The sequence below is a fragment of the Phacochoerus africanus genome, chromosome 16, assembly GCF_016906955.1.
Source record: "Phacochoerus africanus isolate WHEZ1 chromosome 16, ROS_Pafr_v1, whole genome shotgun sequence".
Taxonomy (NCBI): Eukaryota; Metazoa; Chordata; class Mammalia; order Artiodactyla; family Suidae; genus Phacochoerus; species Phacochoerus africanus.
Genome location: NC_062559.1, coordinates 31673007 through 31697864, shown reverse-complemented (window position 1 = coordinate 31697864; position 24858 = coordinate 31673007). Strand labels below are relative to the sequence as shown.

Below are 24858 nucleotides of genomic sequence, written 5' to 3'. Positions count from 1 at the left end.
TTCCCACCCCTCTTCCCCCACCCTGGAACCCCAAGTCTGCTCTTCTGGACTATGCTTTGTTTCTGTTTTTTGTTCGTTCGTTTGTTATTTTTAGAGAGGATCATCTATTCCATATTTTGGATTTCACAAATAAGTGATGTCATATGGTATTTGCTTTTTTCTTTCTGGCTTACTTCACTTAGTATGAGAGTCTCTGGGTCCATCCATGTTGCTACAAATGCCATTATTTTGTCTTTTTTATGGCTGAGTAATATTTTATTGTGTATATATACAACATTGTCTTAATCCATTCATTTGTTGATGAACATTTAGGTTGTTTCCTTGGCTATTGTGAATAGTACTGCAGTGAACATAGGGATGTATGTATCTTTTTCAATGAATGTTTTTTCTGGATATATGCTGGACAGTGGAAGTGTTGGTTGGATCATATGGTAGCTCTCTATTTACTTTCCTGGGGTACCTCCATACCATTTTCCGTAGTGGTTGTACCAATTTATATCCCCACCAACTGTGGAGGAGGGTACCTTTTTCTCTACATCCTCTCTAGCATTTATTATTTGTTGTCTTGTCAATGATGGCCATTCTATAGTGGTACCTCATTGTAGTTTTGATTTGCATTTCTCTAATAATTAGTGAAATTGAACATTTTTTCATATGCCTGTTGGCCATCCATTGTCTTCTTTGGAAAAATGTCTATTTAGGTCTTCTGCCCACTTTTCAATTGCATTTTTTGTTATTTTTGTTGTTGAGTTGCATGAGTTGTTTTTTTATTTTTATCTTGTCTGTTGTATTGTTGGCAAAGATTTTCTCCTATTCTGTGGGTTGTCTTTCTGTTTTTTTAATGGTTTCCTTTACTGTGCAAAAGATTTTGAGTTTAATTAGGTCCCATTGCTTTACTTGTGTCTTTATTGTCATTATTCTAGGAGGTGGATCAAACAAGATGCTGCCGTGATTTATGTCAAAGAGCATTCTGCCCATGTTTTCCTCTAGGAGTTTTATAGTGCCTGGCCTTATATATAGGTCTTTAATCCATTTTAAGTTTATTTTTGTATATGGTATTAGATAGTGCTCTACTTTGTCATGGATTATTTGCCCAAAGGTACTTGGGTTTATTTTGGGGCTTTCTATCCTGTTCCATTGGTCTATACTTCTGTTCTAGTTTTGTGAAGAATGTCTTTGGTAATTTGAAAAAGAGTGCACTGAATCTTTAGATTACCTTGTGTAATATAGTCATTTTGATAATATTGATTCTTTCAATCCAAGAGCATGGTATATCTTCCAATCTGTTTGTGTCATCTTTGATTTCTTTTATCAACGTTTTATAGTTTCCAGAGTATAGGTCTTCTGCCTCTTTATGTAGGTTTATTCCTAGGTATTTTATTCATTTTGATATGACAGTAAATGGGATTTTTTTCTGATTTTTCTTTATCTTTCATTATTAGGATATAGAAATGCAATGATATCTGTGTATTAATTTTGTAGCCTGCAAATTTGCTAAATTCATTGATGAGTTCTAACAATTTTTTGGTGCTGTCTTTCGGGTTTTCTAAGTATATATCATATCATCTGCAAACAGTGATAGTTTTACTTATTTTCCAATTTAGATCCCTTTTATTTCTTTTTCTTCTCTGATTGTCATGGCTAGAACTTCCAAAACTATGTTGAATAATTGTGGTGAAAGTGGACATCCTTGTCTTGTTCCTAATCTTAGTGGGAATGTTTTCAGTTTTCCACCATTGAGAATGATGTGAGCTGTGGGTTTTTCATATATGCTTTTTATTATTTTGAGGTAGGTTCCCTCTATCCCCAACCTCTGGAGAATTTTCATCAGGAACTGGTATTGAATTTTGTCAAAAACCCTTTTCTGCATCTATTGTGATGATCATATGGTTTTTATTCTTCAGTTTGCTGATGTGGTGTTTCACATTGGTAGGTTTGTGGATATTGAAGAATCCTTGCATCCCTGGGATAAATCCTACTTGATTATGGTGTATGATCCTTTTAATATATACTTGGATTCAGTTTGCTAGTATTTTGTTGAAGATTTTTGCATCTCTGTTCATCAGTGATATTGGCTGTAATTTTCTTTTTTTGTTGTTGTTGTAACTTTGTCTAGTTTTGGCATCAGAGTGATGGTGGCCTCATAGAATGAGAATGAGATTGGGAGTGTTCCTTCCTCTGCTATTTTTTGAAAGAGTTTCAAAAAAATAGGTATCAACTCTTCTCCGAATGTTTGATAGAATTCACCTGTGTAGCCATCTGGTCCCAGACTTTTGTTTTTTTGGAAGGATTTTGATCACATACTTGATTTTGGTACTTGTGATTGGTCTGTCCATATTTTTAATTTCTTCCTGGTTCAGTCTTTGTAGGTTGCACCTTTGTAAGAATCTGTACATTTCTACTAAGTTATTTATTTTATTGGTGTATAGTAGCTTATCATATTCTCTTAATGATCTTTTGTATTTCCGTGGGGTCAGTTGTAATTTCTCCCTTTTCTTTTCTAATTTTATTAACGTGAGCCCTCTCCCCTTTTTTTCTTGATGAGTCTGGCTAAAGGTTTTTCAACTTTGTTGATCTTTCCAAAGAACCAACTTTTGGATCCATTGCTCTTTTCTATTGTTTTCTTTGTCTCTATTTCATTTATTTCTGTTCTGATCTTTATGATTTTTTTCCTTCTGCTAATTTTGGGCTTTGTTCTTCTATCTCTAATTGTTTTAGGTGCAAGTTTAGGTTTTTTATTTAAGCCTTTTCTTCTTTCTTGAGGTAAGTTTGTATTGCTATAAACTTTCCTCTCAGAACCATTTTGCCATGTCCCATAGGTTTTGGGTTGCTGTGTCTTTGCTGTCATTTGTCTCTAAGTATCTTTTGATTTCCTCTTTGATTTCTACAGTGATCCATTGGTTGTTCAGTAGCATATTGTTTAGCTTCCCAGAGTGTGTTTTTTGCTGTTGTTTTTGCTTTTAGTGTCAGATTAAGAAAAACAGAATCAAGAGCTATGTCAAGAAGCATGATGCTTATATTTTCTTTTAGGAGTTTTATGGTTTCATATCTTGTGTTCAAGTCTTTATTCTATATTTTTCTGTATGGTGGAAGATGTTGGCCTGTTTTCATTCTTCTGCATATGGCTATTCAGTTTTCCCAACACTATTTATTAAAGAGGCTGTCCTTTGATCACTGTATATTCTTGGCTCCTTTGTCATAAATTAATTGTCCGTATTATGTGTGCAGGTTTATTTCTGGTCTCTCTATTCACTTCCAGTGATCTTTGTGTCTATTTTTATGCCAATACCATACTGTTTTTATAGCTATAATTCTGTAATGTAATTTGAAGTCAGGTAATGTGCAGTCTCCAGCTTTGTTTTTTCTCAAGATTGCCTAGGCTATTCAAGGTCTTTTGTGGTTCTATACAAGCATTGGGATTGTTTGTTGTATTTATGCAAAAAATACCATTGGAATTTTGATAGGGATTACACTGAATCTGTATATTGCTTTGGGTAGTATGGACATTTTAAAAATATTTATTCTTTGAATCGATGAGCATAGAATATCTTTCATTTTTTGTGTTTTTATCAATTTATTTCATTAATGTCTTATAGTTTTCAATATACAGGTCTTTTACCTCTGATTAAATTTATTTCTTGGTATTTTACTCTTTTAGATAAATTGGATTATTTATATATTTATAAATTGGATTATTTTCTTAATTTCTCTTTCTTATATTTGCTGTTAGTGTATAGGAATACAACATATTTTAATGTATTGCTTTTGTTTTCTGCAACTTAACTGAATTTGTTTATTAGTTTTACCAGTTTTTTTTTTTTTTATGGAGTCTTTAGGGTTTTCTATATGTAATATATGTCATATGCAAATAGTGACAGTTTTACTTCTTTCTGATTTGGATGCCTTTTATTTCTTTTTCTTGACTAATTGCTGTGGTTAGGAGTTGCAATACAATGTTGAATAAAATTGGTGAGTGTACACAGGTACTTGTCTTGTTTCTGACTTAAAGGAAAAACTTTCAGTTTTTTGCCATTGAGATCTCATCCTTGCTCATCCAGCACACTAATTGTAAGTAAATTTTTTCTCACCTTATTTTATCATTTAATTTCTTCTTTTTTCTCTGCCATACTTCTATTTCTGCTCATAATCTTCTCCCTGCTGACTTCTGTGACTTCTATAACTCTTTCTGTGTAGTTGTCTGCTCATTTTTCTCTTACTAACTAATTATTTGTAGTTCTCTCCTTTTACCTCTGTCTCACAAGTAAAGAGGGAGCTTTTTCCTTTTGATAAACAAACCTTTTTATCTATTCTCTTGACCTTATTTTCTCCTAGCTCCTTTGAAAATTAGCTCAGTTGCCATTCTTTCTTTATTCAGTCTTTCTTTCATCATCAGTTTCTTTCATTTACATTCAGTTCTAGGCTATTGCTCACCCACCTTTCTTTCATCTTTTTTTTTTGTCTTTTGTCTTTCCAGGGCCGCACCCAGGGCATGTGGAGGTTCGCAGGCTAGAGTTCCAATCAGAGCTACAGTTGCTGGCCTATGCCAGCACCACAGCAACGCCAGATCCGAGCCACGTCTGTGACCTACACCACAGCTCACAGCAATGCCAGATCCTTAAGCCACTGAGCGAGGCCAGGGGTAGAACCTACAAACTCATGGTTCCTAGTTGGATTTGTTTCCACTGTGCCACGATGGGAACTCCTCTTACATCATTAAAGTCTCAGATAAGTCATTTTATACCAATGCCAAAACTTAACTTTCCATTTTTCCCTAAATATCTTGTCATTTGGTCAATCATATATATTCCTTTTTTATAGATCACTGGTGATCATGGCTTTCCTTTCTTAATCATCATTTAAAATACCTGTCATAATTCCCTCATCTCACCTTGACACTTATTCTTCCCTTGGTCTCTTAAAACTGTACCATCTGTATTATTTCTTGACATTTTTTTTTGTAACTTCTGTGATTCATTTAAGATGCTTTTATTTTCTTCTTTTTTTTACAGTATTGTCTGCACACACTTTTTTACTTACCCCTGGTAAATTCTTTTATAATCTTCTAAACAGTCTCTAGATTGCCTTCATATACCTCAATACCCATTTCTGCCCTTGAAAATGAATCTATATAAAGTCAGTTCACCATCATATGATAGGTTTGTATAAAAATCTTTAATAGGTTTCTGTTTTAAAATCTTTAGCTTGGCCTTCAATAAAATCAGGTATATTCTTGCTCTATTTATTCTTTTTTTATATCTTTTCATTTCTGTAACCTGGCAATTTTTAAAGTATGATCTAGGGAGTCTAAGACTTTTTTATGGTGGCAGCGAAATCAAAATTATTTCCGTACTAATATTAAGATCTCATTTTTCTTTTTCATTCCTCTTTTCTTATAAATATGCAACAGTATATTCTAGAGGTTAAATGACAATTGATGACATTATTGTTCTGACAAGGACTGGAATGCACACTTGTCTATTCTTGTGATTTAAAAATCCCTCAGTTTAATAGCTAATAAAGTGCTTATAGAAAGAGATCATCCGCTTAGACAGAAGCTTTCTTTCTTTTTTTTTTTTTGAGGGAGGAGGATTCTTAATAATTTTTAAATGAGAGCAAAAAGGTTAAACTTCTGTTGTAACCAAATGTGACTATCCTTGTGTTATTATTCCACAACTATGCCTATATTTTCCTACTTTCTCCTATTTAATTATCCTCTATCTTTAATGTTTAGTGAGATGCTAAGTCCTTCATTAGCCTTTCCTGATCTCCACCTTTACCCTAAACAGTATATAATCATTCTTCTTTATGAACATTACCTGTAGCACTATATTTGTATATTTTTTTGAAAAAAAATATATTTACAGTGTTAATATATTGGGAGAACACTAGAATTTCTTAATCAGGGGCCATATAATTTTTAATCTTTGTATTTCAGTTGAACTCTATGTATTTTAGGCACTCATAATTATTTGTTCATGGATAAAATTATTCAATTATTCAGCTACCAGTCTACTCAACAAAAATTTACTTAATACCAACTGTAGGCTAGATGTTTGAAAGATCCTCAAGGAGCTTAACGTCTCAGAGTAAGTATTAATATGTAAACAAATTAGTATAACATGTATTTATAACATTTGTAGAATGTTTTAGTAGAGTTCATTAGAAATAATTGCAAATGAACAAACTTTCTTTCTGTGGAAATAGGGTTTGATGTAATGAACTCTACTCAAATATTAGAAAATACTTTAGAGAAGTTATATTTACAATGAAAATGTTGTTTGCCTCAAATCATATTCTTATTCTCAGGAACTTCCTGGAGCATGTACCCAGTACACTTGCTAATCTGAAAAAGGTATAATTTCAGTGCTTGGAAAACCAACTTACTAGATCCTAAGGAAAGCAGTATTTACTAACCCTCTTCTTGATAATTTTTCCTACAAAAAGCTGTGATCCTAGAACTATTGCTTCTGACATTGTTCTGACAGCTGCTGTTTCTTTAATGTGTTATTGTTGTTACTCACTCTGATGATTGGTAAAGTCTATATACCTCACAGGCTAAAATAAAGAAAATCAATTTCAGACTCAGAAAGTATCCACAGAAGGCACAGCGTCTGTGTCAGTAGATCACTCATTTTTGGTACTGTGACACTGTGGCAACTATTAGTGCTTTTAAAGAGAAAATTGGCAAAATAATTTATAGGACTACTCAAGGACTCTGTGTGTGTGTGTGTGTGTCTGTGTTCGTTATTTTGCAGTATTTGTTTCTGGATTTCTACTAGTAAGATTAGAAATACTAAATTATAAGAGGCTTGAAAAATGTGAGGAAATAAAAATTTGTTTTTGTTGTATATGTATTATTTTGAATGTGTATTATAAGGAAATATCAATAGTTGAGGTGAAAATAACTTCTCCTTTCTTTTGGAGAAATCAGACCAATAATTAAGTACTATTATACAGATAATAGTAGCTCATGGTGTTTATACTGTCTGTACCTTTTTAAAATTGAGGAATAATTGATATATAACTTTTTATATGAGCCTTGAATACTAGTCCAAAAGTTTGATTTCTCTGGGGCTAGCCGAACATTCCATAAAGATGTTTTCTTTGTTTCAGTTCATGAGGTCATGTCATTTGCAACTGGATAGTCTATGTAAATAAATAATGCACATACTTTATGTAAAAGTTGCCAACAAAGAGTTTGATGTGGTTTAGAGCTTAGGGTACACCTAAGGTACACCAACAGACCAATATATAGATGTTAAATTAATGTAAATTGTTCAGAGGATAGTCATGTTATTGATGTTTTGAACAGGGATAAGAGAAAATAATTATTTGCAACAAATACAGCTAAAAGGGAAAGTGCTTTACATTTGCAATGAAAATTGAAGATGCTGATAAGAAAGTAAAAATGATAGTTAAGGATCTCTTTTTCCCTTATTTATTAGTACACATTATTCTTGAGTTAAATAGCTTATATTTGATATGCAAATTACATGATACTGCTGAGCTAGTTTCAGAATTTACTTTAACACCACTAAATTGCTATCCTACTAATAGGAGTGTCTTCAGTGAGTTGATGCAACTCTTTGTAATGCATTTATCAAAGTGTTTTGGTCTTCCTCAGTATTATTCCTCACTGTCAATAAGACATGCACTTCAGGAGTATATTTTCCCCATCAGTGTATCAGTATTAGGGATACATTTAGGATTGTCTATTGAAGATGATTGTTGTTAGTATTATTATTTGTATCTAGAGCTGTATATTTTCAACAATAATGATTATTGATTCATTCATTTGTTCACTTTCAGACAAATATTTAGAACTTACTTTATGGTAGTTACTTTAATTGACTTTTGTTTCTTTGCTGTAATGGCTTAACCTAGTAGTTCATGGCCTAAGGATAATGACTGTTTCTGTGCTCAAATTTTAAGAAACAAACACCCAAGCAAAAAAAAAAAAAAGTCAATCAAAATTTTGATCAGTGAGTTCCCATTGTGGCTCAGTGGTAACAAACCAGACTAGTATGCATGAGGACGTGGGTTTGATCCTTAGCCTCTCTCAGTGGGTCAAGGATCCGGCATTGCCTTGAGCTGTGCTGTAAGTCACAGACATAGCTCGGATCTGGCATTGCTGTGGCTGTGGCGTAGGCCAGCAGCTAACAGCTCCAATTCTACCCCTAGCCTGGGAACTTCCATATGCCACGAGTGCAGCCCTAAAAAGACAAAGAAAGAAAAATAATTCTGTAAAATTGAATTTTCTGGGTTGTATTTGAGAGTCTACCAGACTTTATTTTAAAATGCTGTAGTTGAAATTTTCAGGAAATTTTCAAATTACTGTTTGTACAGAAAGTAAACCAAATTTAATTATATCCTTCCAAGTATAGGTTTTCATTTATATAATATAGAAATAGCTAGCTTTTCTAGAAAGCTTTATATATCTATAATTGACTGAATGATAAATTCACTTTTTCATTCAGTATTGTAGTATGACCTACACAAATGATAACTGTAACATTTCTCTAACCATGTATGAGCTATGCCTCTTTAAATATATTATATCACATTTTACAGATAAATAGGCTAAGTGAGAAAACTCTTTGTTTATGGTTTTTAAAAACGTATTGTATGCAGATATATCAATAAATTTTTATTAATCCAATAATTCTATGAAAGTTTAGAAATGAAAATAAATAGTTGGGTTTGCTAAAAGTAACACCTGAAATGGTGGATACAGCCACATTAAAAAAAAGCCTAAAGAATTTAACCAGTTTCTCTGCTTTCACATAAGTTCATAAACCAGACACTTAAGTACTTAGAAATTAGACCACACTGACAAATTGACTTCATCAGGAAAGTTCTTTGTATGGAGGATTGATATTGTTAAAAATAATTGAGCAGGGTCGGATCATTGATTGAAAAACGTTTGCAATAGCTAAGTGAGTATACTTGCAAATATTTTTTCTCGTCTTTGATAAGCTTCTGTGGATCTTCAAATTAGTACCCCCAAATGTTTTTCTTAAATGTTTGACTTGACATGCAGTGAAGAGTACTTTAAGATAATTCAGAAAACAGTGTGAGAATGGGATTTTGGATTTCCTGCTCAAATTTCAGGGATATATGCTTAACTGTTAACCGTACCTGGTGAATTTGTCAGTTTGGTTTGGTACCTGGGAAACTCCTAGTATGGTGCTTACACATAATAAATCCTCGGTAAATGATGGCTTATAGATTTTTTTTTGTGGCTAAAAACCATTAAGAAAAAAACCCACCAGATTATTCATGAAGCCAGTTTCCTACAGATTCTTATCTAAATAAAAATATACGTAAAAGAGTACAGACCTATCAAGCTGGAGCTCTTGTCTGTAAGTTTTCAGGTTGTATTTATTTGAATATGTGAAAAGATGGTGTTTTGTAGTTTCTGGCAATATATTTGTATAATCAGAATTTCTTTTTCAATTCTAAAACTAAAGGTCTCATAAAATTTTCAACTTGTTGACCTCAATAATTTGCTTTATTTCATACTGTGTGTTGGTAAAATATCCACCAATTTTTGATTTAAAAAGACAGAAAGAGGAGCTGGCACAATAGACAGCTTTGTATATGAAATGGACTATTTCTTAGTCATCTGAATACATTTCAGGCTTTATATGAATCTCAGAGTTAAGAGAGCATTCACCAAGGACATAGAATAAAATACACTCTCAGAATCAAATGATGACTAAGAATTATTGTGAACAATGAATAAATAAACAACATCAAAGTTAGCTGTCAGATAACTGATGACTGCTGTCTTAATGAAAGAAGAAAAAAAAGAAAGCTATGGTAGGTAATGGTTTTAGTAAAGCTGCCAGCCTGAGATTTGAATGATCTGCATTGCATCCTTCTATTGAGTTAGATATGAGATTACATAAGAAAATTCAATCTATCAAAGCATTTTGTTTCATTAGTCACATAGCTTCTTTGTTGTACTCCAATAAACATGTGGGATAGTTTCTCTAAAGGGATAAGTTAAGTACATCTGTGAAGTAAGCAGAATTGAAGGGAATTTAGTATTGTAAAATGGGCATACCTCCTCACCCGACCTAGCTTCTTTGAACCTCCCTTCTGTCTTTATTTTCTTTGCTGAAGATTGATTGACTTCATAAGAGAATCCATTGCTTGACCCAGTGCATTCCAGTGGAAGTGATTTTCTTAATCATTGCTCTCAATATTGCTCAATTCAAATTGCATTTCATTCAAGAGCTTGTATTTTCTGAAAAGGAAAATTTTCTTTAATCTTGAGAAATTTTCTTTAATCTTAATCTTTAGGTTACATGCTAGAAGTAGCTTAATGTTGGTGGAACTTTAGCTGAATAATCACTTTGAGGAAATGGAAGTGTTGAATAAAAAGCTGTGGATAGGAAGCAAGAGGTTCATAAATTTAAAGTAGCTTTATATTAATTTAACACTTATGAAACAAATACTATGTCCTGGGTAACAATATGCTGATTTTACCCTTGAAATATTTTTATCACGAAACATCAGTATGTAGAATTCTCCTTGATAAATGTATTGTATTACGGTAGAAGCCAAGAGAACTGATATAAGATCAAGGCTATGAATTTGTCAAAGAAGTTGTTCTGGGCTTGGAATCATTTGACAAGTGGTTGAGAAAACATGAAGAACTCCATGTCTTTCAAAGTTATCAGACTCCTTATGTAGTTGTGGCTATTTATCCCTCAAATGACCAGGAAATCCTATAGCTCCCGATACCCTATATCTTTCCTTCGTGGTTTGAAAGACCTTCTCTAAGGTTGGAGTTCTAGATCTCTAGACTGCCTGCACCATGTTTCTTTTGGCTTGAAAGACTTGGACAAAGCATCTCCAACACCAAAAAGGTGTCTGCAGTCATTTTCTTCCACATTAACGCTGTCCACTTGCTTCTCCAAGCCCTGTTTACAGACTTAAGCACTGAGTTATTTTGCTGAAAGTGAGACTTTCTTGTCACCGAAAATGAGAAGAAAACAAGGAAATTATAGAACCAGGTGTTTGTTCCAAGGATCATAAATGTTGATTTGCTGTTAAACGTGGTACCTATATTAATAAAAATAACCATTGGTCAATATCTAAAGGAATGAGTGTACTTATTATCTTACACAAGTAAAAAGGAAAGGAGGGAATTACCAACATAGGAAGGAATGAGTAAAGGAATGAAAGAAGACAGAGAAAAAAAACCAAACAATTTTAAATCATGCTTTTTTTTTTTTAAGGTTAAGCCTGGTTCTATAATGAAGAATATGAAAGGAAAAGTTTGATCTATGTATTGTTCTTTATAATCTGAGTGTGTTTAAACCTGCTTTGCTAATTCTAGTAGTGGCATTCTTTAATTTTTATTTACTGTTTTCCTCTAACTTAGCTTTATACTTTCAGTCGAAAACAACAATAAAAGCTAACGTGGTTTTTTGAAGAAATTCTTTTATTAACTTAGTGGTATGTTTTTGAGCTCCCACTGAGCACATGCCTCTGTAGAACTAATTAAGTCAACCCTAGCCTATGAGCTACAGCTCAGATTCGACCCCTAACCTGGGAACTTCCATATGCTGCAGGTTTGGCCCTAAAAAGAAAAAAAAAGAAAAGGAAAAGAATAAAAGATTAATAGGTGCTAGGGAGCTGGTGTACAACATTATACCTACAGTTAACAATACTGCACTTAGAAATTTATTGATGCAAGATCTCATGTTAAATGTTCATACTACAATAAAAAATAGAAGCAAGTGAAATTTGATTTCAAAGTATTTTTTATGTATTTGTGTAAATATGGTAATGTATTTTTACCCAGTTCCACCACACGGCTCTGACTTTTACTTTGAAGGAAGTCCAAGAGGGAAGAATCATGTCTGAGCTGTCCTAGCATTACTTCTTCCTTTAATGACTACCTATTCACCTACCTTACCATTGTTATTTACCTGCTTATTGGTTTAATTTTGATTTTTAAACATTCACTGATGGAACCTACCAATAAAATATAAATATTTTCAATTCAGAGCTAGAAACAAATTTGTAGGTGTAAAAAGCGACTATCAGTAAGCTTGTCCTATCCCTGAATAAGTATGATTTGAATTGTGCTCATGATGTCAGCAAACTTAATCTTCATTGAGGCTTCAGTTGTTTTCATGGTAAACTTTTACCTCAGTTCAGTTCCTCTGAATGTATTTCCTTAGTGGTTTGATAGGGTCGTGGTGGAGCCTGAAGCATTATTTGCTCCACTTTCTTAGATCCAGATGCTATTAAGATCAACTAAACAAGAATAAATCTTGCAGAGGCCCCATGTAAAATAGTGCTTACATGATTTACCCAAAATGGCTAAAAGATAGTGAATATAAGGTTTTTTGGTAATCAGATTACCTCTTCTTAGCAATTCTGAAGGATTTCCTTTTACTTCATGCTGTATAAGGATAACAGAAGGATAATTTGAGACCCCCCCCCCAACTCATGAAATACATCTCATGTAGATTAGCTATAACTAGTGTTTAGGTGTATGTATTTATATGCTCCATGGCTCTACATTATATGTTATCATTACTTCAGTATGGCTCTAGGATTAACTACTCAAACTACAAATCCTGCATTATTAATGTATAGGTTAAATCAATATTTAAAAAAATTTACAACAATATTTTATTCACAAATATGTGTTCTTGATTAATGTTATTTGAAATTCCAATGTGCTATAATATTAAACCAAGGCAGCAGGATAGAACACTCCTTTGTTTCCATGTCTTATGTCTCTTGAAAAAAATTACTGACTGAGACTTAGAACCAGGATTACTCTAGGGCATTATGCCTACTGTCTCTACCTGGTTTAGATCCACTGTCCATTCTACCTATTCTTTCATTTTAAAATTCCCATGACTGTCTAGTTCCATGTTGATTAGCCTATGGATTAATACATGCATTTAACAAATCCTTACTGAGTGCCTATTGTGTGTCATGCAGTACTTTAGTTTTATTGGGCCCAAAAGTGAATTAAACAAACATCCTGCCCCCTGTGGAGTTCACACTACTTGAGGTGCTAATTGTAGTGAACACTGTATATTTCTGTTGGCAGTTTCATAGCCCATAGGCTTCGCAGAACAAGCTTTAAAAAATCTTGGCTATTTCCTTTCTTGATGCTTGGAATATCATTACGAATGATAATGTTATGATGTACCTCTCACATAAATGCCTGATGCATAAAAAATGCCTATTGCAAAATACCTTCCAATTCTTTCATACATTTTGGTAGGAATAGAATAACTTCATATAGAATATGGACTGCTTTCTGAATAAAAAAATTCTTCATTCCTCAGAAGCCTATCATTGTTCCTGTTTTCCTATTGGCATATATACCAATCGCCCAAATGTGTGAGTATGTTGCTTTGCTGGGCCTTGGTTGTTTAATTATTTTCTCATCCCTGAAGTGTTATATTATCAGCTTTTGTAACCAGTGGACAATTATCTATGTTTTCTTATTTCGCTATTGTTAACTATCTTGCTTTGAGGTAACAAAATAATTCTTAGTTCTCACCATTCTCAAAGAAGACATATGCCATGTAATATGAAAGCATCATTTAAAATGGTATAATTTTTACTTTTGAACATCGGTCACACATTATGACCTATATAACGAATGTATTTCATTTATTTGCTTCAAGCTTTTAGTATTTTTTTTCAAATTGTGAAATTTACTAGACAAAGGATTTTGTATTATTTTTGCATAGTAGAATTCAAAAGACATTTGTCTTGCTTGCACTTAAGCTTTGCCCGTTGAAATTTTTTGTTGTTTTTTGTTTAGGAAACAATTAAATGATAGTATTTCCATTAGGACACATTTTCATTTTTACTGCTTGAAAGACAGGATTGTAGAAAATATTAACAAAGAGTTCCAAGTAACACATTATAAAACTGGGTCTCCTTCGTATCAGTGAGTTCCTAGAAAGAAATAAATACAACAAAATTGAACCACCTAGTGATTGCTCACTTCATCTAATACAGTTCCTTAAAAGAAGATGGTTCAGACTCTCTGGGAATGTTTCCAAGCAGAGCAAATCTTAAATAAACTTGTAATCCTATTAGGCTAGAAGAAATTAGAAAAGAGAGTGTTTGTGAACTTTTATCCAGGACGTCTTCATTGAGTGTTTGGCTTAAATTGGATGCTGCCCCCGTGTGTGTATATACACACACACACATGCACTTACGGTGATGCTTAGCACACTGAAATCATCACCCTTCCCATATTCTTCATTACATTGCACATTCCACAAGAGCAGGGCTGTGGCACCTGGACAGTGCCCAGCATATAATTTGCAACCAATCAACGTGTGTGAAAGAATTCTAATTAGCCTTCCTATCTCTGGTTTGCCTTTTTTTAGTTTTCTTTACTGGCTTAGGTTTTTCTTTTTAATTAAGTTTTTTTCATTTACATAATCAAGTGATCATTTGATTCTTTTTTTTTTTTTTTCCTTTTTGGCTGTGCTTGTGGTGTGTGAAAGTTCCGAGGTCAGGGATTGAACCCTCACCATAGCAGTGACCTGAGCTATAGAAGTGACCCTGCTGGGTCCTTAACCTGCTGAGCCACAGAGGAATTCCTCCTTTGATTCTTAAGTGATCATGATGAGCACTGTGATTGGTATTCTATTTGTGTTACTTTTTTTTCCTGAGGTGTAAGTACTAAAATAATATATGCTTATTTAAATAAAATCTGCTGCAGCAGTGATATGTTCTTTGTTTATTTTAAAAAATTAGCTTCTTTTGTATTTGAATTTGACTTTTGTCAAAGAAATACATGCACAGAATTAAAAAAATAATCAAATGAAACAGAAGGCTTAATATAATGAAAATTAGCTGTCTTCAGCCATTCATTTTCCCACTTCCCAATCCAGCTATACAGAGGTAACAAGATTCTGGTGTTTACATCATAAATTTTAAATGATATGCTTATTGCTAGTTCTTGACTTATCAATTGCCAGCATTAATTTTCATTAATGAAAGTGGAGAGATTAGTGAGAGAAAAGCCTGCAAATAAAAAAGTGAAATAAAATCTAAGCCGATTATATATATATGCTGCACTGGAGTTCTGCAAGGGTGTTTTGGGTCTATAAAGAACAGGTTGGCATTTTAAGTCTTCCAGATGGCTTTTAAGAATAGTTCTATTGTTTATGCTTTCATTAGCAGTGAACAAGAAAGTGCTCATCTTTCTGCATTCTTGCCAACACAGGGTAGAATCCAGCATTCAAATTATGCTTTTCTGATGACATGAGTGGCGTCTCATTGGTTTTTAATTTACATCTTCCTAACAAGTGATTTTTGAGTATTTTAAACCATTTATGATAGCTATTCTGGCTTCCCTTTCTAAGAAAATGCCATTTTAAGCTTCTTTGCTTATCTTTTATAAGTTTCCTCTGAGTATATATTCTAATATTGATTCTTTGTTGGCTTTAGGTCTTCTATCAGTTTATCTATTAAAATTTATTTATGGTATCATTCACTGAAAAATTCTCATTTTGATTTAGCCAGATTTATCATTTGTATGCCTCATTGTTTATACTTTCTAAGTGTTATTTCAGAATTGCTTTTTACTTCCCTTTCTCAGAAAGGATCACCTAAATTTTTTCTTTTAGCTTTGAAAAGATGACTTTCACATTTAAAACTCTTTAATCTATTTGGAATCCAAATTTGCATATGGTATAAAATTAGAAGTTAAGTTTATTTTTTGCCATATTCTGAGACTCTTTCTCCATACAATGAGTCAACACCAACCTTTCCCTTTCCTTTGTGATATCATCCTTATCATAAATAAAGTTCTCACTGATATGTGGGTTCACTTCTGAACTCTATATCCCTGTATCTGCACTTGACTTTGTAGTGTATCCTAATTTTGGTGTAGTGGATTCCTTCCCTTTGCCCTTCATTTTTCACTTTTACTTTGATAACAATAGACATTTTCGAGCATATGTTTTAAAACTGCATTTCTAAATTTTTACTTAAAAATCTAGGGAGTTCCCATTGTGGCACAGTGGAAATGAATCTGACGAGTATCCATGAGGATGTGGGTTCAATTCCTGGCCTCACTCATTGGGTCGGGGATCTGATGTTGCCATGAGCTGTGATGTAGGTCGTAGATGTGGCTTGGATGCCATGTTGCTGTGGCCATAGCATAGGCCTGTAGCTATAGCTCTAATTCGACTACTAGCCTGGGAACTTCCATATGCTGCGGGTGCGGCCCTGAAAAGGAAATAATAATAGTAATTTTATTCTATAAATTTAAAAAATTAATCACCAAAAGTTTAAACCTGGCAAATCATTGTAGGAGTGGGACATAAAATCTGCATCTCTTGGAAATGTTGTCTCTGTGGTCCTTTCTTTGTACCAAACAATGAATTTAACCTCTTCTACATTAAAATGTAGAAAAGCGTTCTTATACACGTTTGAAAATTCACAAAGTAATGAACGCATTAACAGTTACCCTTATTTGAGGTTGAGTATGTTTTATTTTCTATGGAGTCATTGAACTAATTGGGACAGAAATGCAAAGTTAATTTTCAAAGTGGTGACAATTGTTTGTCTCTATTAACAGGGCTACTCTAATGTGATGCTGGGATTGAATTTGCCTAAAATCCCATATCAAGGTTGACTCGAAAGTCTTGTGGAAAATCTGGAAGAAATAGGTATGTGGCCTTTTGGTAATGTCTCTTTTCCTTGTTTTTCTAGTGTTTATTTTGCACTTTAATTTTTTGGTTAAGTATCTTTGCACAAAGGTTAAAAAAATCATCGGTGAGCCATAGAGACAAATCAGGTATGGCAGAAGGAGTTTTGCCTCCATCTCTTCTCTTGGAGTTTTCATTTCACTCCTTGCTGTGCTCATGCTTTCTTGTGAACTTGGTCTCATTTTGTTTTTGGAATATTAACACAAACTTATGTGGAATGTGAATTTGGTGTTGAAATATTAAAAAGGACATGATTAGTCAAGAAATGCACTTGGAATATTTTCTGTTACCACCATACTGGCATTTTTTACTGAGGTTTTCAGTATTACTTTATTAAGATCCAATTAATAGTGACATCTTGGGGAAGATCTAGAAATGTCATACTAATAATTATGTTTTTTAAAGTTTGATTTTGTGTGTGTGTGTGTGTGTGTGTGTGTGTCTTTTTGCCATTTCTTGGGCCGCTCCTGCGGCATATGGAGATTCCCAGGCTAGGGGTCTAATCGGAGCTGTAGCCACCAGCCTACGCCAGAGCCACAGCAACGTGGGATCCGAGCCGTGTCTGCAACCTACACCACAGCTCACGGCAACGCCAGATCCTTTAACCCACTGAGCAAGGGCAGGGACTGAACCCACAACCTCATGGTTCCTAGTCGGATTCGTTAACCACTGCGCCACTATGGGAACTCCTAAAGTTTGATTTTTTAAAATAAACTTTTTGAGACCCAGCAAGTCAGCTGTTAGAAAACCTTTATTTTCTTTTTTAATTGACTTCTTTAAACCTAATGGTAGTTTTCCTTGATATTTGCAATGTCAATTTAGAGAATAATTAAATCCATTGTTTGGTACAAAGCAAGGAGCACAGAGACAGCATAAGATGCATTTCCAGAGATGCAGATTTTATCTCCCGCTCTTATTTCAATTTATACTGTTTTTGTAAAATTGGTTTTTCAGTGTCATTGTTGACTCTGGCATCAATCAAGCAGTATGGTGTAGGTGTCCAAATCTATAAAATATAATATATAAAAAAATTAATCACCAAAAGTTTAAACCTGGCAAATCGAGGAAATTCTAGATGAGTTTACATCACTTCTCTCCCTAGTTTTTGCCTTCAAAGAAAGGGAAACCCTGTGTCCTGCCTTCTTCAGATTTCTTTTATTTTCTTGCCCACTTGCACCAGAATTCTTTACCCCAGGGGTTGACCATAAGCATTCAATGGGTCTCTGGATCTACACTACGATGCCTGCTTTGCTCTCATCATTTCTAAAACTTTCTCCAGATATGTACTCCATATCTTCCCTGAGAGATTTCTGTCAACGTGCTTGAATGAGACAGTGATGTATTTCTCATGTGTTTTCCCTACTGTTTTGCCTATAGACTTTTCCTTGTTTTGTACCAACTTTACAGTTTTTTCAGATATACAAACAAGATGATTCCACATTTATTTAGCATTTAAGATTCTTGAAACATTTTGGAAACTTTTTACTTAATTTTATTCTTTCATTAAATTCACTGCTTTTTCTCTTGCATTGCTTATGATGTAAGGCTGACATTATCATCCATTGTTTAGTTAGTGGAGAAACTAAAAGAAAAAAATTCAAATGATTTGGAAAAAAGGTAATATAGCTTGCTGTGATTTTATATTTAACAATAAACAATTAGGTATTATTTTTACTGAGTCCAAGCTCATACTGCTTGCTGCATGACAGACCAGTAAATTAAGAGATGAGTTAAGGGTGCAAAGAATGGTGATTTTATTCAGCAAGCCAGCAGACCGAGAAAATGGTGGACTCGTGTCCCAAAGAACCATCTTACCCACATTAGAATTTAGGCTTCTTTTATACTAAAAGGGGAAGGAATGAATGTGGTTGGTTGTTGCAGACTTCTTGGTGTCAGAATCCTTTATTCTTGCATCTGTCCGTTGTCGGGTTATGATGTTCCCATGAACCTCTAACAAGACAAATGTTATTTTCTGTTCTGCAATTTTTTAACTCTATATGAATAGAAAAGTGTTACACTTCTCAGAACCTTGAGAGGCAGCTGTTCCTATATTTCAGGGATTCTTAATTTATAAATAATTCTTAATTCTATTCTAAAGCAATAGAATACAAAGGTTAAAGTAAAAGCAACAGATTCAATATGGAGTCAGATTTGTTCTTCCTCATCAAGTTTGTTATTAACACTCATATCTGCTTACACCCAGTCCTTTTTTCTGAGTTATGTGATTTATGCTTGCTATAGACAAGGGTATATTGATATATCCCCTCTTTGTAAGACCTTTTATATTTAAATTCTCTTTTGTTGAGAATTCATAGAATACTCGTTTTAGTAATAACAGGGGGCTTTTAGATTTATAAGCAGGTGTTACCTGACAGTAAAACATCATGGAACCATGAAATAAATGACTTTTAAAAAACAGAGGGTCTTCTACCCAGAAGGGCACATAATTATGTTTATATGAAGATGCATAAGTTGTTTTCAAGAAATATTAATTTTCTTCTTCCCTTTCTACTCCTCTTTTCCTTTCCCGCCAGAAATCCCTAAAATGAATACATAGTTGAATCTTCCTATTTTCAAACACGTGTCTAGATTTTACCTCCCAGAGAGGTTATGTAAGCTGTTATACTTCTAAGAGGGGAACTAAAATGTTTCTTGCAGCTTCCAACTGAAAGAGTTTCTATCTAATGGGTAAATGTTTAGTTGAGTGAGTGTGTATGTGTATGTATGTATTTTACTTCACAATATGTACAGTTATTTCTAGAAGTTCCATTGTGAGAGTATTAAATCTAAATAAAATAAATTTTACTTATTTCAATGGAGTAGAAAAACTTCATTTACATACTTAGAGAAAATTGCTATAAGTTTGTTAAATACATTCTAAATATTTACATCATACATAACAAAATATTTCCTCTAATTTTCAAATTATTGAAAAGTAAATGACCTAAACAGGAAGATGATTTGGCTAAGAAGGGGCTGAGTCAATGCTTCAAATACATGACTTTCTCACATTTCTTAGCAAAATGTGCAGAGTGAATAAGATTGTGAGTAGGCTATGGAATATAGCTGTTGAGAATGTAAGCTTAGAGATCAGATTTGAATTACGGTTGCAAGACAAACCTACCATATGTGCAACCTTGGACAAGTCATTTAAACTCTTCTAACCCTTCCTTTCTGAATCTAGAAAAAAAAAATAGTACCTACCTGACAGAGTTGATTTGAAGACGAAATGTATGAATACATATGATGGGCATAGTAAGCATTAAACAAGAACAGTCAAAAAAGTTAGCCATTGTTTTGTTCCTTGTTATATTAACCTAAACATTTGAGTGTATTATCCAGGCCACCTGGCAAGTAGCCTGCATAGCATTCTAACTTTTGTCTAAGAAATGAGAAAAAGGAGTAAATTTGTAAATGTGCTTTCTGTGATTTGGTTAGCATGTGGATTAGTTTACAACTGCTGTGTAATATATTACATATTTTAAAGCTTAAAACAACTTAACATGTATTACCTTAACACTTTCCATGGGTCAGGAGTCCAGGCATGGCTTAACTCAGGATCTTTCAAGGCCGCAGTCAAAATGTGACCACACTGCATTTTCATTTGGAGTTCAGCATCCTCTTCTGGGTTTTACCCAGTTCACTGCATTTGTAGGACTGAGATCCTCAGCTCCTAGAGGTCACCCACAGTTCCCATCCTTGTGGCTCTCTCCGTATAGTAGCTTGCTTCTTGTCTGTAGGAGAGTTTCTACTAAATACTAGCGAAATACAGCCATATGTGTGTGTGTATAATGTGTATATGTATATTACCATAAACATTGAAATAACATCTTATCCTCTTTGCCATATTCTAATGGCTAGCAGCAAGTCACAGTCCTACCTGTATGCAATGGGAGAGAATGATACAGGGCACGAACCTGGGGGCCACCCTAGAGTCTGTCTCCCACCGCGTGTTCAGTTTCTTAAGTTAAAGTTCATACAACCTGTTATTTTAGGTTTTTATATTAAGGCTTTTACGTAAGGCTTAATTAAAAAGGAATATTTTCACTAACTGCAAAGTTTTATTCTCAGTTATGCTTATAGTGTGAGTCCCAATAGGCTATTCCTCCTTGCCTAGTATTTATCCAATATTTTAAACTGGCTAACCACCAGACTTAAACAGCCTCCACTGGTATTTAGTGCTCTGCAGAATCTGACAAAAACCTTGGTAGCCAACGTTTTCTCCATTACCCTGATATGTATACCTTGAACTACATGCTTTATCCTTGCCCGTATCTTTGTCAGTGCATGTCCTATAGATTTTTTCCCTTTTTCCATCTCCTTAAATCATATTTACATCTCTACCTCTTTCATTACATTCTTCCTGTTTCTTTCCTCCAGTCTGGCCAACAGAGGACTTTTTCAACATAGTATCATGTTTGTGTTACCTGTAGCTTTTCGTTCAGTAGTATCTTAAGAAATGTTCACTAAATACATGAAATACCTCCTTGATTCAGAACAGTGGTCAATGAGAATCCTGTTTCAAAGGATGTTCTTTATAAATTATCCACTCTTACACTGACCTGGTAATCTGAATTGTACTTCAGTCAACCCATTTTTAAATGACCTCTAAGAATCCGGTACAGCTTAACATATTTGGGACTGATTTCACATGGGAAGTGTGTGAATGATTACGGTCTAGAGGGTGGGATTGGTAGGCAGCCTCTGAAATGGTCCTTAATGATCCCCATCTCCTCATTTTCATACCACTGTATTTTTCCCTCCTGTATTTACCAGAGTTGGTCCTTGTGCCTGATAGAATAGAATGTTCTATTCTGTCAATGAGTGATGGTATGTTGCTTTTTAGATTAAGTTATACAAAATATTAGCACACCTCTTTTCGTGTTCTTTCTGGTTTCCACTTCCCTGTTTCTTTCTCCCTCCCTTCCTCCCTCCTTCCCCTTATCCCTTTTTATTTCCTTCTTAGTCTCATGTTTTGCTCTGAGGGAGGCTAGCTGCCTTGGAGAAGTCCATAGACAGGGAGGAACTGGCAGTAACTTGCATCTGCTTGATGAATCCTGCGCCTAAACCACTCAGCTGAATATTCCCTGATTTCTGTCCTTGGAAACGTGTGACGAAAAAATAATTATTTCTTCCAAAGCTCCTAAAGTTGGGGGTAATTTGTTATATAGCAATAGATAATTAATCTTACCCCTAAAAATAATTTCCACAAAGTTCATTACTGTCCTGGGCTTTGCAGGGAATACAAAGATTAATTTTTTACTGATTGTGTGATCTCTAAAGTAAATGTAATGGGACAGGCATGCATCTTTATAGGAAAGTGAGCCAAGAAGAAAATGTTCAGATTTCACCTGGAGCACTGATTTTATAATATGCTGAGGTTAATCTCTTGCCCATTGATCCATAGTGTTGAAGGGTCATGCCTCCTCAGGACTGGGTAGGTCTGAATGCTGATCTGGTACTCGTTCTCTTGTAGAAGTGCTGTTTGGAACACTTAAAAACACTCTTACCTTTGTAGAATCTGAGCTTGCAGAATCTATTCTGCTAATTTGTTATGCTAGTTTCCATTGTTCTCCTTTGATGTCTTTATACAGTTGTAAAGAATAGAGTTGCCTAGAAGCATCTAGATATGGGTATATGTACTTCGAGTGCTGTGTTTTGAAATGTTAAGTTAGAAAAATAATACCTTTGGTCTCCAGAAAAGTATATATCAGCAAGTACTGGAACAACATTTTTGCATAAATGCCATTAAACCATCATTCCAAATTTTCCTCCTATTGATTATACTGTGATGATAGAACCTGGGCAAAATACAGTGTTATATTTTTCAAAAAGGTAAAAATGGAAGCTTGTACCTATTAAAAAAGAGCGTTTACATTTATAATTTCAAATTTGTGGCTTGGAGTGATGTACTAGTCAAATTTTTGATACCATTATATAAAATAGCAAAATATGGATTTTAACTGGCCTGCTTTTCAATTCATCTGAACATTAAGTACATTTTTAATGGTCTTATTTGCTGGGAAGAGCACTATTACAATAATCTGCCTTTTACAGTCCATATCAAATATGAACTAGCATCACTTATTACAAAGTTTGTGCTTTGGGAGACATTTTCACGGCATCTAACAGTACTGCCCCACATTTCTTGGAATTAGTCTTTAATGATATCATTTTCCAAAATGAGTTGTTGCTCAAACTTACTGATTGTTTTGTGGTTAAGATCTAATCCAGCAGCTATATTTAAAATGTCATACAAATTTGTAAGGAAAGGTCCACTGAAACTACTGTAATATTAATAATCGCATGAAAATTTTATAGAAGAAATTCTATGCAGCTTGAATGTTTTTAGTTTTTTCTTCCTCTCCATGATATCTGAGGGGTGAGTATGAAACCTCATTTTTAACTGTTGGCAATTCAAGTTTTTACTATTGTCTGCTGGAGTACAGAGGACTATTACTGTAGGTGTCATGTAAAATAAAGTTAGAGTCTGAAGGCTCCTTTTAGCTGTCAGCCTTATTAAGGAGTCCTTCATGTGTTGAACTCAGCACCTGGTATTGTGTAAGCGATGCTTGTGAGAGCCTGGGGAGAGCTTTCTTTCTCTTCAGTGTGGCTTTATTAGGCCTTGCTCACATTTTCGCTGCTGCTCTGCCTGATCGGACAGTCTAGCTGCAACTCACAGCACAGTAGGTCTAATATAGATTGACGCCTTTGCCTGAAGCCTGATTGAAACTTGTGTCTCAGAGTTGCTAATGCTCACTGAACCATTTTATTGAAGATAAAGTAAATAAAATAGATTGCCATATGAGAATTCTCTGAAATCAAATGGAATAATTTGGCAGGTTTAAGCCCATGAAGAAGGCAAAGCAGTGAAACAGATGTGAATACTTTTTATGTTCAGTATACCAAGGGAAAAATATTCTTGTTATATTGGGCCTAAGTATTCATTCTTGTCCATACAATTATATGTTAAGCAGAAGTTTCAATTGTTATATTATTTTTGGTCTTAAACAGTGGGCCCTTTGTATGAAATTAATATGAATAAAAACTTTTGAGACTGTAATATTGGGCTAATTTTTTTCCTTTGTCTTTTTCTGACACTTGAGTGCATGGATCAGTAGCCTCAGAGAATCTAATAAACAACACAAATGAATGGATTTGCCAAAGTGCACTCCAGACTCTTAAGGTTAGAAAAAAAAAAACAGTAAACCATAGTCTACTGAAAGATGCTAGTAATCTTGAGTGTTTTATTCATTAATTAAGAGAATGTGTTCACATGAGAACGACCTTTTTTGGAAACTGTCCTGTGAAGTTAATTTTTTTCTTTTGTGGATACAAGTGTTACCCTTATATAAAGAATGATAAAAATTATATTATCATCTGAAATAATTTGGGGGGAAGCTAGATTGACCTTAGCATCTTAGATTATGAAATTATAACGACAATAGCATCTGATACCATAATAACATGTATTGACGTATTTAATTTGTAGAGTACAAGGATCTGAGCTCTTATGGGAAGATGTGTGGAAAGTCTGATGCAGAGAAATGAAGATCTCTTATTTAATTGCCTGGGTCAGATTAAAAGTAAATATTTATAGAAGAAAGATCAATAAAGGGGTTTTGTTGGAAAAGTTTCTGAATTTGCTAATTAAAGACAGCATTTCTCTTCAACCTTATAAAGAATCTGTCACATCAGTACTTTCTCTGTGATTTCTCTTGTGGTTTCTCCAAATTCAGGATAATTTCAGTTTATACCTCTCTTCAATATTTAGTTCATTTTAAAAATTTTGCTTATACATTTCATTCATTTGTTTCTTAGGTAATCATTCATGCTTACTTTTTAATTATACTTTTTAGCTATATTAAATATATCTTTTCTTGTCTCTGGGTAACCAGTAGTCATATCAGTTCTCAACAACTATGAACTAGTTATGTCGCAATGATTTCAAATAACTGTCATCAGTTAGATGCAGACATTATACTCCCATATGGGCAATGGGAGATCTTAAAGAAATCTTTGATACTCTCTTCTGACCTTTTAAGTAATATTATCAATTAAATACTACTTGACTCTTAACCATAAATTTGGCCCTTTTTCCTTTATGGGGTTCAGTCTCAGGGTTCAGGGTGAC

The 24858-nt window shown here is 34.0% G+C and overlaps 1 protein-coding gene across 1 annotated transcript in view; it reads left to right on the top strand.

The window, feature by feature from the left end:
• Positions 1 to 24858, top strand: part of FOXP2 (forkhead box P2) — a 545958-nt gene that overhangs the window by 156661 nt on the left and 364439 nt on the right. The window contains exon 3 of the mRNA XM_047762905.1: positions 16595 to 16685. The gene's annotated coding sequence lies outside the window, so the exon portion shown is untranslated. The remainder of the gene's footprint in view (positions 1 to 16594; positions 16686 to 24858) is intronic.